Source organism: Apodemus sylvaticus, chromosome 20, assembly GCF_947179515.1.
Source record: "Apodemus sylvaticus chromosome 20, mApoSyl1.1, whole genome shotgun sequence".
NCBI classification, from domain to species: Eukaryota; Metazoa; Chordata; class Mammalia; order Rodentia; family Muridae; genus Apodemus; species Apodemus sylvaticus.
The window spans coordinates 18,089,236-18,105,223 of record NC_067491.1 but is presented as its reverse complement, the minus strand read 5'-3'; positions in this window follow the sequence as shown (position 1 = coordinate 18,105,223).

Genomic DNA, 15,988 nt, shown 5'->3' with positions numbered 1-15,988 from the left:
TGAAGAGCTGAGGCTTTTAAAGTAATGGTTAAAAGCCCTACCATGAAGACCATTGTTTCCAGCAGACTAGGGGCTTACGCCACTGATAGCAATTATAGACATAAGGAGTACGACAGATTGACTGCTGCAGGGAGAAGAGCAGAAGGAAACTTAGGGAGGCTGATTTGAAAAGTCTCTATCTGTTGTGGATTTGGTTTTATGCTTGTATTATGTTCATTGGATTCCCAAAACTGCAGCGTGAAAGATGCTGAGTTCTGATTGGTAAATAAAATTGCCGGTGGCCAATGGCTGGCCAGGAAGACAGAGGCGGGACTTTAGGATTTGCTGGCAAGGGGACCAAGGAGGAGGGGGAATCGCCATTGCCAGGAAAAGAGGAAGATTCCAGGTGTGAGAGCTGTAGCAGACAGAGTGCCAGTCATGTAAGAACCTGGGAAGTGAGGCCCCATCCCCACCCCACACCCCCAATTGGGTCTAGGGTAGCAAAGATGGAATACAGAGTTTTACAGGAGTATGGGAGGGAAGGAGGCGTTAGCAACATGGAAGTTGGGAGTGGCCCAGTCAATTGAGCAGATTAAGACACACTAAATATAATGCTGCACAAGCAAGCAAGTGTGTGTGTGTGTGTGCGTGCGTGTGTGTGTGTGTGTGTGTGTGTGGCTAATGAGGAACTCACACAGCAGCAGCCGCTGGGGAGATTAGAACAGATTAATCAACTACTACTATGTCTATTTAGAAATAGAGGCTGTTACCAGTACTCAGCTGTGTTTATAGATGATGTCCCTAAATCAGGACCAAATTTACAAGATAAGTGTTAGAGGAGACTTCAGCTAAGGAAGCAGAGAGAAGGAGCCAGAGTCCGTGGGTGTGAACTCTGGACTTCCGGTGCTTATCTGACACAGGGAAAAGAAAGGAAGGGAAACCCATAAGGGAGAAGCCACCATACAGAACATGGTGTGTGAGGAAACAAAGGTCAAAGACTGTCCGTGCGTGGCGCCCCCTCTGGGCAGGAGTGCTCGGCTTTATGGCCCCTACTATGATATTTATTGGCTACTTTGCTTACAGCAGTAACCTAAAACCCAATATCACTCTCTCCACGATCTCTGGTCAGTCTTTGCTGTGCTTATTCATTGGCTGGAATAGAAGGAATGACCACACCCCCTGAGAACCGCCCCCAACTTCTGGTTTTTACATCCGATCATATTCATTGAATACAGACTTCCAACGTTTCAGTGATGTACCTGTTTTACAGGGTATTTTATTGTTTTCCAACACTGACTATATTTGGCCATGAAATATGCTAAGATAACAGTGCTTATGCTCCTGGATTATTTACAACACTTTACAGTTTCTGTTATAGCTTCAAAGTCAAGTATCTCGAAAGGGCAGCCGACGTTCAGCTTACACTTTGTCCGTCCGCGAACCCACTGCAGAATGGATCTACTTCCTGTCTTCCCAACAGAAGCCTTATGCAGGCCACAAAAGTCTAATTAACCATCCCACATGACCTTACCCCTTACCACCTGTCTTTCTTATCTCCTTTCCTTTGATCTTCCTCCCATCTTCCCTATTTTTTTTTCTTTAATTTTCTGAGTCAAATCAAATACCACACTAATTCTAATCAGTATCCTCTTAGGCTATGCCAACTGTAAGTGCACTGATTAGAGACAGCAATTAGTCTCTCTTTTCCTCTCTCTCTCATGTGTGGTGTGTGTGTGTGTTTGTGTGTGTGTGTGTGCAAGCTAAGGCTTGAACCCAAGGCTTTACACGTGTTAGGTAATCTCTACTAGTGATCCACCCCTCAGCCCTTTTGCTATCACTGAAGTATTATTCTTTCAGGCCAACTGTTTCTGCCCATGGCAATTCTTCCATAGTTCCCCATCAAATGCTGCCCCAATGGCCACCCTGAAAATATCCCACCCTGAGAACATGTTCAACTTTGCCCTCACCCAGACTTGCCTTTGCTCTCTGTATGCATTTGGAGCTGAACGCTTTCCGTGAGAGACTACACCGTGCTTATCGTCATCTGCCCTTGGTCTGTGCTGTGAGGTAACATGCCTGTTCAGTCCTCATATTCCTGACAGACCAGATGTGCCCCGCCCCCTCCATGTTGGCAATGTTTTCATATGCCTTTATCACTCTCCCGAGCCGTTACTGCTGTCCGGCAGTTGTTGGCATCCTGTCTACTGTCACCCATGACACTAATTAGATAAGGGTGGAGGACATGTCTTTTAATTAGTTTGTTTCCAGAGCTTGGTGCAATAGCTGACACTTAAGGGCCTGATATTTAAATTCAAGAAACACGAATGGCTTTCACATTCTGCATTCTGAAGACTGGAAAACAAAACGGGCGTGCCATCTGATACCACCATTGTTACCGTCCTGTTCCTAGGAAAGCAGGCTCTGTGTCTCCCTTCTTTGGCAATGTTCCCTGAGCCTGGAATGCATGAGCTTTGATGTAGACGTAGCCACTGGGACTAGGTGCCCCACAATCTGTTGATCTGAATACTGTGTTCAGTTGTGGTTTTCAGAAAAGGTCTCCATTTCCTGTAAGGAGAAGTAGGTCTGGGGAGCAGTGGCAGCTGCACTTACCTGTGGCTGTAAGGACAAGATTTAGAATGTCGTAAAGACTTATGCTGGTCCAGCAATGTTGTAGTGGTAAATTCTTTCCTATATGACCACATCAGCCCCAGAAAGTAGGCTAGGTAATGTGGAAGGGAGAGAACGTTATAGCGTCCCACCCTCGACAGACAGCCAATGACCGATGGGAGGGGAATTAGCCGCTCCCTGGGATGAGGGCTTTTTGTTTGTCCAATGCAGAGTGGTCAGCCCTGAATCCACACAGCCACCCACAAACAACAAAACAACTCAAATCTGTGCATGCATACGTACACACATAGTGATAACAAAGAAAAGAGGCTACCGACCTATAGAGGGGAAATGGATTAGGAGAGAGTTGTTGGAGAGGGCCAAAGGGAAGAATGGGATGGGCAAAGTGATACAATTCTAATTCAGTTCAAACCATATCTAAACATTTTCATTTAAAAATATGTGTCCTCTCTTATAAAGTGTTGCTTGACGAGAGAATAAGAGATTATGTGGTAAGACATGCTGTTGAGTAAGAGAGATGTCTTTCCTGTTTACTCAAGTGCATGAATTTCAGACGATTATAAGCAACTTCAGGAGATTGTCTACAACTACCTCTAATGGCTTCCGCTGCATGAAAGAGAAAAAAGGAACCAGCAACTCCCATTATGAGCAATTCTGCAAGAAGCATGAGTAGAATTTACTGAGACTCAAAACATCGCGTGGGAGTGTTTGTCCCAAATTGCTCCTTGGTACGGATTTGGTTTGAAAACACTAAAAATAATGCCTTTACTCATATAGGACTTCAAAGTTTCTAAGTAGCTTTCCCATCGTACTTTGTCCAGGCCTCCTGTCATGGGGATGAGGGAACCCAAACAAAAGTGACTCTGTTTGTACAGACAGCATAATCCCTGAGACGCCAGGAGGCTTGACAGAGACTGGCAGTTGCGATGTGGTGGAGGGAGAGCTGGGCGGTAGGAAGATGAGTGCTTATTTACATTTGCTGTGTCCATGTTCTCTCCCCAAGTCCACAGACATCGCATGAGAAATACAGGAGACGTGTCACTCCCAGAGGTCAGCTTGCATGAGCACTTCTTGTGATGCTTGAGTCTGGTGACCATGAAGCTCAGGGATGTTGAGGGAGTTTCTCTGTTTCCCACATACTTTTTCCACAATGTCTGACCTGAATTCCTCCGCCGGGGGTGGAGCTGTCCGCCCTAGCCACTGGTACCAGGCAACCCTTTGACTTAAGTTCTGTTCACCATTCTGTTTGTGTCTGAGCCTCCACCCTGGCAGCCTGGTGCTCTTGTGCCTCTGCCTTTCAATAGTGAAAACAAACAGAAGTCCCTAAGCTTATTTTTTTAATTCCTCACAAGTAACCAGAATATGTATCGTAATTGACAGAAGAATCCTCTTAGTCCATATTTCCCAACCCAAGGGTCAGTCCTATAGCACATATATGTCACCAGGGTTTCACAGAACTCTCAAAAGGCAATGGAATTTGAAACTTGGCAGTCAGAAGGTGCACAGGTAGTTAGTACAGAGCCTTACCTTAAATCTTGTGTTTTCTGTTACCAGTGTAGGAAGATATTCCAGTTTACAACACTTGGGAACTTAAAGCAAGCCCTGCCTATGTAGCACACACTGTATTTAAAATGTTAGTGGTAGCGCACGCCTTTAATCCCAGCACTGCACTTGGGAGGCAGAAGCAGGTGGATTTCTGAGTTCGAGGCCAGCCTGGTCTACAGAGTGAGTTCCAGGATAGCCACAGCTACACAGAGAAACCCGGTCTTGAAAAACCAAAACCCCAAAAAAACAATATAAATAAATAAATAAATAAATAAATAAATAAATAAATAAAATTTATTTAAAAACCACAGCAGGAGCTGTGGTGGTTCCTTGCGACTACTACAAGCACAGCCCTTACAATGTAGCACGTAAATAATTTACACAGGCACTATACGATCTCATCATCCTCATTTTAGAAATGAGAAAACTGAGGGTCTAAACATTAAATAATGCGACTGGATAGGCAAGATTAGTAAGGGCCAGACCCAGAACTCAGATACAGACTCAATGGATCCAGAGACAAACTCTAATCTCCAGGGCCAAAATACAGTGTCAGCTTTTATTTGCCCCATACAAGGAAATAGATAATAAAATCATGGGTCAGTAGGCATCAGAGTAGGTCAAAGAACAAATCTAAATAAAAGGAGAGCAGGGGAGCCTTTTAATGGAACACAATGTCTGCTTACATTGCATTGAACCTGCATCTCTCTGGATACTGACATCTGTGAGAGTCTACGGACGATGTGTCTGCTTCCAGTCAGAAGGTGGAAAAGAACCACGCATGGGGTGACCGCCACATACACGCTGAATTATTAGTATCTCTGTGATATTTGAACCTTGTCAAAATATGTGATGTTGACAGGATTTTGCTCTGCAACTGTCTAATAGCAATACTGCCCCATTGTTCCGCCCTTCATGTTGCTCAGGGTCACACAGGAATTGAATGTAAATGCCTCCAAAGATCTTTAAGTATCGATATGTGGACCTCCATGTGAGTGGGGCTGGAAGAGAAAGAGAAACATTCTATTCCTGGTGGCTTTGAAAGAATGTTGCTTTTAACACACTCAACTGTAGAAAGGAAAAGAAAAGATTCAGATGTTCAAGTCAAGGCTTAACGGAACACTATTCTAACTCTGATGATGACAGCTGTGACGTTTTAACTACTGGATTCTTAGAGATTTACTGATGTGTTAATGTATGCATTATACACAGTCATATAGGTTATGTATAGTTATCCCTTTGCATTTATGCAAACAACCCGCATTCATGTTTCAAACATGAAAAATTCCTGCATTCATGTTTCAAACAACCATTGAGTAAAAAGATTCATAGAATTGAATTTATGTCTATACTATATATGAAAGGAACTTATTTCCTTGTCATTATTCCCTAGTACAACTTTTCAACTAATTACAAAATGTTTCTGTTTTGCCAATCATTGTGAAATGTCCATGACTTACAGTGGATGCAGGAGCTGTGGTGGTTCTGTGCAAGCACTACCCACTTTTGTGTGAACACCTTGAGCATTTCAGATATTAAGGTTCATAGAAGATCCTGGAACCAACTCCTATGGGTACCAAAGAATAACTACATACTTAAAATATATAGTGTTATGACGTTTAGAAAATAAAAGGCAGAAATATCCTATCACTTAACTTGCCTTCTATCTGTTCCACCAGTTAATCCATAGAAAATATTTTCATAAATGCATTTGAACAAGTTTTCCATTTCTTATTTGTATGTGGCTGGCTAACAGATCCAGGTTAGGGATCTGAGCTGCCTGTGGAAACTTAGAAACAGTGAGGTTAAAAAACAATGAATTCATGAAATTTTTAAGCAAATGGTTGGAACTGGAAAATATCATCCTAAGTGAGATAACCCAATCACAAAAGAATACACATGGAATACAGTCACTGATAAGTGGATATTAATTAGCCCAGAGGCCCTGAATACCCAAGACACAATTAGCATAACAAATGACTCCCATGAAGAAGGAAGGAGTGGGCCCTGATCCTGGATAGGCTTGATCCAGCATTGTAGGGGATACCAGGACAGAGAAAAGGGAGGGGGTGATTGGAGAATGGGTGGAGAGAAGAGGGCCTATGGGACATATGGGGAGGGGGGAACCGGGAAAGGGGAAAGCATTTGGAATGTAAACAAAGACTTTAGAAAATTGAAAGAAAGAAAGAAAGAAAGAAAGAAAGAAAGAAAGAAAGAAAGAAAGAAAGAAAGAAAGAAAGAAGGAAGAAAGAAGCAGTGAGGTCAAACCTGAGACAGAAAGCGGACAGTTACTAGAGTGAGCATAAAAACTTCAGCATTCTGTGCAGTGTCTCGTGCCTATAATCCCTGCACGTGGGTGGCCGAGGTAAGAGGACTCTGTCATGAGTCTGAGGCCTACACTGTGGGTTCCAGCCCAGCCCAGGTTACAGTGTGAGACCTTGTCACAAAAAGGCAAAGCAAAACTGACTGAAATCCAGGAGACTGTTTCACAGATGAAGACGGAGGAAAAGCCGTAGAACAAACAGAGCCACAGGCAATCCGGGTCATGTGGTCGGGCCAGTGGCCAAGGCGCTATTGACGCAGGCCTGAAAGTCAAGGCTTTGGAGCCAAATCTATTTATCTGTTCTTCGCTTCCTTCTGCTCAGATGCGTGACCAGAGCGTCCAGTGGCCGAGAGTTAGAATCTGTGGTTGCATGACTTACGTTTGAGTTTTGCTTGTCTGGTCTCGCCACGTGATAGCAGGAGCATGCGTGGCACCTAGTCACTGTCTCGGAGGCGAGTTTGGCAGTTACAGCAGAGCTTTCCTCATAGGGTGAGCGCGAGGGTCGAGGGAAGCTAATGTGTTAAAGACATTAGCCCGGTAATTGTGGCTAGTGGCACAGATACTTATTACTCCCGTTATTAATAACCTCTGCTGTGTTCCTGTTCCTTCGCTACAGAATGAAGGTTATAACATTCACCCTAGAGAGCTGCAGAAGGGAATAGGAGAGCCTTTAGCACCCAAATGGCTGTCATGAGCATTATCGGGTACATGCAGGGAAAACTAAGATAATTTGTCATGATGACAGAACTTCTTTGGGATGCCTCAAGATGCCATCCATTTATCAGACATAGAGTGGACAAACAACGGCCAGCATCCGGCTGTCGCCCTACCTGTTTTCATACGTTGCACGAAAATGTCATAAAACGACAGAGGAAATGTAAAATCCTAAATTCTGTCTGTGCTTTACGCAGAAGCAGCACAGAGGCCCAGATAGATGAGGTGATTTGCTCAATGTCACGTAGCCAGATTGTTACATGGCACTTCCTTAAACACCATCACATCTTCCCAGTCTTCCCTGTATTCTGTGGTACCCTGCTCAAAGGGCTGCTTCTGTATTCTCATGTGCTCCTGCCTCCTCTGGGGCTGATTTGCACTTCAGGAAACAATCCTAAACCATAAACTTCTGTGCAGAATCAGTCTCTCTTGAGAGGTGATCCTGTTGCCAATTGCTGAGTACCCAGTACTTAGAATAACACTGTGCAAGCAATGAAGACGTTTGCTTATGGTCACAGGTAATGACGCCACCTTTAATATACTTTTAACGGTGCTGGGGACTGAGCCCACAGCCCCACACATGCTCAACAAGCATGTTTATCAGCCATGTGGTATCCACAGCCTTAATACACTTCTAATGTCCATTTTCTCCCATGTAGTTTAACTTTGGTTATCTTTCTTCATGATCCTTGTACTGGCTGGTTTTTGTGTGTCAATTTGACACAAGCTGGAGTTATCCCAGAGAAAGGAGCTTCAGGTGAGGAAATGCCTCCTTGAGATCCAGCTGTGGGGCATTTTCTCAATTAGTAATCAAGGGGAAGGCCCCATTGTGGGTGGTGCCATCCCTGGGCTGGCAGTCTTGGGTTCTATAAGAAAGCAAGCTGAGCAAGCCAGGGGAAGCAAGCCAGTAAGGAACATCCCTCCATGGCCTCTGCATGAGTTGCAGTCCTGACTTCCTCTAGTGATGAACAGCAGTGTGGAAGTGTAAGCTGAATAAACCCTTTCCTCCCCAACTTGCTTCTTGGACATGATGTTTTGTGCAGAACTAGAAACTCTGACTAAGACAATCCTGTTCTTCACAGATCATCTATAGATGTTGAGTTCATTTGCTTCTTATTTAACTTTTACTGAATGAATAATTTGGATGATTGATTGGTCCTCTGTCTGGCTACTTATTTTGATGCCTGATTAATTTTTATAGCCCCCCCCCCATTTTCCAAGTGGCTTTGGACTTAGGCTGAAAGAGTTTCTAGGGCATCCAGTCACATTATGTGACTTCCACCTCCAGGCACGCCTTTCCTCGCTTTTCCCCTCACCAGGCATCACACATACATGATTTGTCCACCTTTGAATAGATTCTATTTTTCTACCCCAGGACTTGGTACAACAATGAGTTTTGAAGCATTCTCAGTACAAGGACACTGAAAATTGGCCACCAGAAGCCAAACACATGAAAAACTGATGCAGACAAAGTAAACAGATTGAAATTTTAGTATTAATATGCTGAAGTATTTAATTCTCTCCATTAGCTTTCCTGCCCTCAGTCTTAGTGTTTTACTGCTGTGAACAGATACCATGATCAGTGCAAGTCTTATAAAGGACAGCATTTAGTTGGGGCTGACTTACAGGTCAGAGGTTCAGTCCATTATCACCAAGGCAGGAGCATGGCAGCATCCCGGCAGACATGGTGCAGGAGGAGCTGAGAGTTCTACATCTTGTTCCAAAGGCAAACAGGAGACTGACTTCCGGGCAGCTAGGAAGAGGGTCATAAAGCCCATGCCCACAGTGACACACCTACTCCAACAGGGCCACACCTTCCAATAGTGCCACTCCCTAGGCAGAGCATACACAAACCATCATATCCTCTGTTCTATACATCATTATTATATTGCTTTTATTAACCCCTAGAAGTACATTCTAAAATGTTTTTATTTATTCTTTGAGAAATCCATACAAGTCTACAATATGTTATGATCGCTTCTCTCTCCAGCCCCCTGCACTCCTAACATTTTCTCTTTCTTCCTTTCAACTCCGTGTGTGTATATGTGTCCAGTTGGCACTACTGTTATCCACATGGGCATAGGGGCCATCCACCAGAACGTGGTCAACCTACCAGTGGACATAGTCTTACTCCAAAATGAGTGCCCCTCCCGGAGCTGCCATCGATTTCTAGAAGCTCCTTGGCTAGGAGCAGGGCTTTGTGACTCTTGCTGCAGTTTTGACAGACTTGACTGTTTGGGTCATATGTGGGTAGCCACAGTTGTCATGAGTTTGTGAATGCAGTAGCCATGTTATGTCCAGAGGACAGCACTTCGGTGCGCTCCTCCTCATCCTCTGGGTCTTACATGTTTTATTCCCCCCTCTTCAGCTTTGTCCACAGTGCAGAATTCATGTCTGGCATTGTTAACATGGTCAAAGCCCATAGCCTGGGAGACAATGGGCCACTGGGGGCAGGGGGAATCAACAATAGTTATTTTACCAAACTGCTGTGTTGTCAAATTGCCTTCCATATATGTATGTTTATACCCATAGATCAATACTGCTCTCGAGTTTGGCCAGAGAATCCTTTTTAAAAATGTGCATGGTGTGGTTAATGCAGAACTTCATAGTTAGTCAGAATGTTGAGAATATGTGGCTATGAGTGCACTTCCTGGAATGGACAATTTATGTTAACACCACCTGCTAGACTAAGGAAACATGATAGATGCGCATCTCTACACTTCAACATCCCCAGTATAAATATGCATTTCAAAAATTAAAATTAATGTTCTTTACAACCATAATAGGCATGCTTGGGCATTTCAAGGAAACAGAAAATAGTGGGTCATTTTATATTTGGAATGTCTTTAACACATAAAATATTAATATTAGGTAATATTAATATTAAACACTATTAGAGAGTATTGTTGGCTAGCTTTCCTCCCCCTATAATTTACACATATTAGTTTTTCAATCTTTACAAAACCAAAAGAAGTGGGTTCTCATAGTGTCTCTCTTCAGATTTAGGATGCAAAGGAATGGAGTAGGGAGACACCTACCTCAGTCTCTAAAGTGCCTGCCACACAAGCATACGGATCTGAGTTTGAACCCTCAGCATCCAAGTAAAAGCCAGACAAGGTATCATGCACCTGTAATCGAGGCGCTGAAGGGGCTGGAACAGGTAGATCCCTGGGGCGGGCAGGCCAGCCACTCCAGCTCAAACGGTGAACTAAAGATCCAGTGAGAGCTGCTGCCTCTATAAACAAGGTGAGGCTCAGTTGACAAAGACGCCCAACATTAACCCACTGCCTGCACAAACATGTGCACACATTGTACACATGAAGCCCACACACATGGGCATGTGCACACAAATGCATACAAGCAGAGAAAGAAAAGGTAGCAAATGGGTTAATGCAACTGTTGAACATATTTTCAGATGTTCCGCATCCATTATATGAGACAGAAAGCCTCAGACTGCTTCCAAGGCTGTGCTGTCTGCACTAATGCAGCTTTGGCCTTCTGTACATGACTTCCTCATCTTCTACCTTTCTGCAATATCCATCATCATTTTCATTATTACTTGTGTCCCTGGATGTTTTATCAGAGGTTCTTTGCTACAATCAAGATAAATGCAGTTCAAACGCAATCTCTGGAACCAGGAAATAATTAAGTTCAAAACCCGCCTTCGCCGTTAGCCAGCCCTGTCATCTTAGACAGATTACCCAAGTTGGTTTCCTTTCTCTTAAACCATAGATTATTTTCCCCTCAAAAGTTCACCTTGTGGGATGGTCATAAGAATCAAACCAAAGGACTTTCTCATAAAGTACTTAGAGTAATATTTTAATGTAGGGTTTTTGACTGCATTACTTGGGCTCCAGAGAAACAAAGCCAGTAGAATGAGTAATGAAAGGGGTCTTATCAGATTGGCTTACACTGTGTGGTCCAATAATGGCTTCCGCCCCACTGGAGAGTCTGAGAACCGGGCGGTTGCTCAGTCCATACGGTTGGATGTCTGGGTCGTCCCAAGCTTATGCTAGAGGCTTGGAGGTTTCTGGATCAAGACTGGTCTTACCAGAAGATGAAGATAGCTGGGCTCTGATGCCAATAAAGGATAGCAACTGCTGAACAAAGTAGTGGGTGCACTCACCAACAAGGGTTAAAGGCTGGGCAGTCAAAAGGCCAACCGCCTTCCTTGGCCATCCTCACAAATGGGCAGCTACTGGAAGGAGCCACCGTCTAGGACAGAGTCATCCGCTCTTTAATCTTTCCAAAGAATATCCTTACAGACCCAGAGGTGATTTTAGACCCAGGTGAGGTGACAGCAGAGATTAATCATCCTACAAGCAAATGTCTATAATTTATGAAATTGTAAATTTCTTAAATATATATTATAAATGTGACTCAAGTAAAGGGGAACTGAGATGAAGTAAAAATATTTTTTAAAGGGGTTGAGTAAACTCAGCTTTTAACTTGCTCACTCATCAATAAGATATGCATTTAAGGTTGTATTTGTAAAGAGCAATGTAGAGAGAATATCTGGGTTCTTAAAGTCTGGTGGAGTGAAGGGATGGGCCTGACAGATGTCTTTGTGTCAAAGGAGCCTGGCGCTGGGACATCACATGGAAGAGAGAGATAAATTAACCTCATTCCTCCAAAAAACATAGAGAAGCACAGACGCACCTCTCAGTTGACAAAGAGGAGGGAAATTACACCCAGCTAAGATGGACTGAAGGGCCTCCCTTGTCATGTATTTAAAGACCTGTATATACTGTGTGAAAGAGACACCAATGGTTTGGACGTAGACAGTGGTTCTGGGAAAGCACCACTGTTGAGTATAGTCATTACCTTAGCAGGGACGCATATGGCTTTCTTATTCCAGCCAAACTGGATCTAAGTGGCTGCTAATAAATCAGGAAATAAATACTAAATTTATGTCACTATATTTAAGTACACGAATGTGAATGAGGTTCAAATGAGAACAGGAAGAAAATGAATATTCCGGTAAAGTCCCAGATAAAACCTTCGTCGTTACCCTTCCGATGACTGGTGCTTTCTGTTGGTTGTGCCCTCTGCTAGACGGTTTAAGTGAAGAAAACACGTATTAACTGGTAACAAAGAAAGACATATGCCTACGCTCTACAAGAAAAAGCAAACTCTATCTTCAGAGATTAGAACACTTATTAATTGTATATGAAAGGAGGCAAATGGAACAATTGTCCAATCAAACTCCATGATCATGAATAATACATTCCACTTTTCAGTCACACAGCTTCACATGCTGATAGGGATCTTCTCCCCCTAGAAAAACGAATGGGAATGTTAAACAAAAAAAAACCAAAAAAAACAAAACAAAAACAAACAAAAATACATATTTAAAATTAGACTCTGAAGTCAAAGCGCCCTTCCTTTTTCTTTCGTCCACCAGATGGCGCTCTTCTCAAACTTGGTGGCGTGGTAAAGACACACAGGAGTGCCATGCTGTGTTATGTTTCTGAAAAAACAAAAACAGAACAAAGGAAAAATCTGTTACATGAGTTGCAAACGTTCTCGCCAACCCCGGCTCTGGCACCAGAAAGTGTCAAAGGCTCAGCAGGTACATCGGATGTCCACAGGAGGTGGGTGGGGTTTCCTTGCCCACTGAGTGGCTGAGTACATTTCTGGTCAACTAGGATATGGAGAAACTCACATTTACAGGAAAACCTCTGTCTTGTTACCCCAACCATCCTCCCTCCCAACTTTATGTCCCTTTCATTATTGTTATTATAATTAATAACTAGTCTAATTAATACTGTTCATATACTCGTGACCATCTACTGGGCTATGGGCAACCTACCATTGGCCGTGCCTTCAGATTTTATCATAGCATATATCAGGATAAACTTGCCAGAAATTATCGGTATTAAGTATTTGTGAAATAATTAGTACTTGCTAATAAATTTTGTTTAATTTTATTAATTGTACGTGGTTGAGTGGACATGACACAGAAATTCTTCAGAAAGGTATCTGCCAAGATTCAAATCAGAATTTAAGTGTCCATCACATTCTCTGCCTCGCTGTTTGGCAGTAGCAGTGAATAATCTAAATTATAAGATAATTATTTTCCTCTGTGCAAATCTTTGAAGAGTAACCAAAGAGCACTGGAAGTGCATTTCTATTTTTCTGTTATCACGTAAGCCTCTGATCTTACCATTAGAGTTTAATATCCACTAATCTGCACGGACACAGATAAGCACATAAATACCCCGAGGGATAACACTAAGTGAATGAAATTTTGTCACAGGACTGGGTAATTATTGAAAATGGAGATTACTTAACTTCAACCCAATCTATATCCAAAGGCTTTATACTATGTTTTTAGAGTTGGTTGGTTTCGGCCTTAGCGAGTGCACCTCTGAGATTCAGGTTAATTTTAAAGGCATCCCTACAGTTCCACAGAATATATACGGACACCCAGGGGAGGGAAGAGGGCTTATGGGACTTGCGGGGAGGGGGGATCCTGGAAAGGGTAAATCATTTGAAATGTAAGTAAAGAATATATCGAATAAAAAAAGAGAGAAAAGAAAATGTATTTTAGATAATTTTTAAATCCTATAAATTAATGAACAGAACTAACAAATCAAACAATCCCTTATTTTCTTTAAAATAAAAAAAAAAAAAAGAATATACGTGGACAGACACTTTCAAGCGTGATGGGCAATGATTCTGCCCATGTGGAGTAGCAGTCACACCCATCTGAAATATCTGTACCTATCATGCTGGATATTATCATTTCTGTTGGCTTTTACTGTTTTGTTTTGTTTTCCATTTTATTGAAAATAGACTCTTTTCTCATACAATGTATCCTGATTATAGCTACCCCTCCCTCTATTCCTTCTAGTTCCTCCAGATTCCCCCCTCCTCCCCTCCTCCCATCCTCCCCTTCTCCCTCCTCCCCTTCTCCCTCCTCCCCTGCTCCCCTCCTCCCCTCCTCCCTCCTCCCCTCCTCCCCTCCTCCCATCCTCCCCTTCTCCCTCCTCCCCTCCTCTCCACTCCTCTTCCCCTCCTCCTCAGATCTACTTTCTGTCTCTTATTAGAGAAGGACAGGCTTCTAAGAGATAACAACAAAACATGGGCATATAAAATATAAAATAAAACAAAAGTGTCACACCGGAAGTTGGTCAAGGCAAACCCACAGATGGAAGGAGCTCAGAGGGAGGCGTAAGAGTCAGAGACACGCTCGGTCACACACTCCGGAGTCCCATAAACACACTACACGGAGAGCTCTAATCCAGACCGAGAGGACCTGGCGGAGACCCTTTCGGGCCCCACGCTTGCCGTTTCGGTCTCTGTGAGATCATATGCACCTTGCGAGGTTGATCTAAAGGGCCTTGTTCTCCCGGCATCCTCCAGTCCCTGTGGCTCTTACACTCTTCCACCTCCTCTATCCCAGGTTTCCCTGAGCTCTGAGGGGAAGTATTTGATGCAGACATCCCATTTAGAGCTGTATGTTCCAGGCTCTGTCTGTCTGTCTCTGTCTCTGTCTCTGTCTCTCTCTGTCTCTGTCTCTGTCTCTCTCTCTCTCTCTCTCTCTCTCTCTCTCTCTCTGTGTGTGTGTGTGTGTGTGTGTGTGTGTCTGTCTGTCTGTCTGTCTCTCTCTCTCTCTCTTTCTGTGTGTGTGTGTGTGTGTGTGTGTGTGTATGTGTGTGTGCATAATATCTGACTGCGGTTCTCTGTATTTGGTCTCGCCTGCAGGAGAAAGCTTCCCTTATATGTGGATAGTAACCATTACATAAATGATAACAAACTACAACCTACAACCTTAGACCCAGAGAAAAGTATAGACGAAGAGACTAAAGGAGAGACACAGAGATCAGAGATCTCCCTGGGATGGAGACTAGGGGTGAACCCATGGATCCCCCTGGAATGGGGAAATAGATTTTATGAGTGGGCTGGAGACTGGAAAGGGAGGATCAGATGGGGACAGGGGAGGAGAGAGAGAGAGAGAGAGAGAGAGAGAGAGAGAGAGAGATGAATGAAAAAATCCAAAGAGAGACAGCTGGAATTCAGGGGCATTTGAGAGATGGTATGGAAATCCAGTGCAGTAGAAACCTCCAAAACCTAGATGAAAGCAATCCTAATGAAGTCTCCAAATAATATGCAGAGGGAGCAGGTCCCATCTGGTCACTGCTTGTCATCAAACAAAGCTTCTGTCTGCCTGCCTGTCTGCCTGTCTGTCTCTGTCTCTGTCTCTGTCTCTGTCTCTGTCTCTGTCTCTCTCTCTCTGTCTCTGTCTCTGTCTCTCTCTCTCCCTGTGTGTGTGTGTGTGTGTGTGTGTGTGTGTGTACCAAGACTGAGTTACATCCAACTGAGTTGTTAGCCAATGGGTCCCATGGAAATCCTCAAACAAACCAGACTGTTGCCAAACAATCGTTTGCTCTCCATGAACTGGCCACAACCCCCACTGCTGAAGGCAACACACACCACTCATTGAACATGGAGAGGTAGAGCTGGTGCCTACACAGAACCTTCATGCTTACGTTCTAGCGTCTTTGGCACAGGGAGGAATTCTGCAGGCTACCTAAAAGGAAATGTAAACACCAACCCAGCCACAAACTTGTTGATGTACAATCTGTCCTGCTTGCAAAATATGCTAGGGCAACAGTGGCACAGAGTGCGGGAGTAACCACCCAATGTCTAATTTGACTTAAAGCCCGCTCCATTAAATGGAACCCATACCTGGCGTTACTTAGATGACCGAGAACCAGAGACTATTTCTTTTTGACATCTGGAGACTATTTCAGAGATTCACCGCTGACCAAAATTCATACTCAGCAACTATGG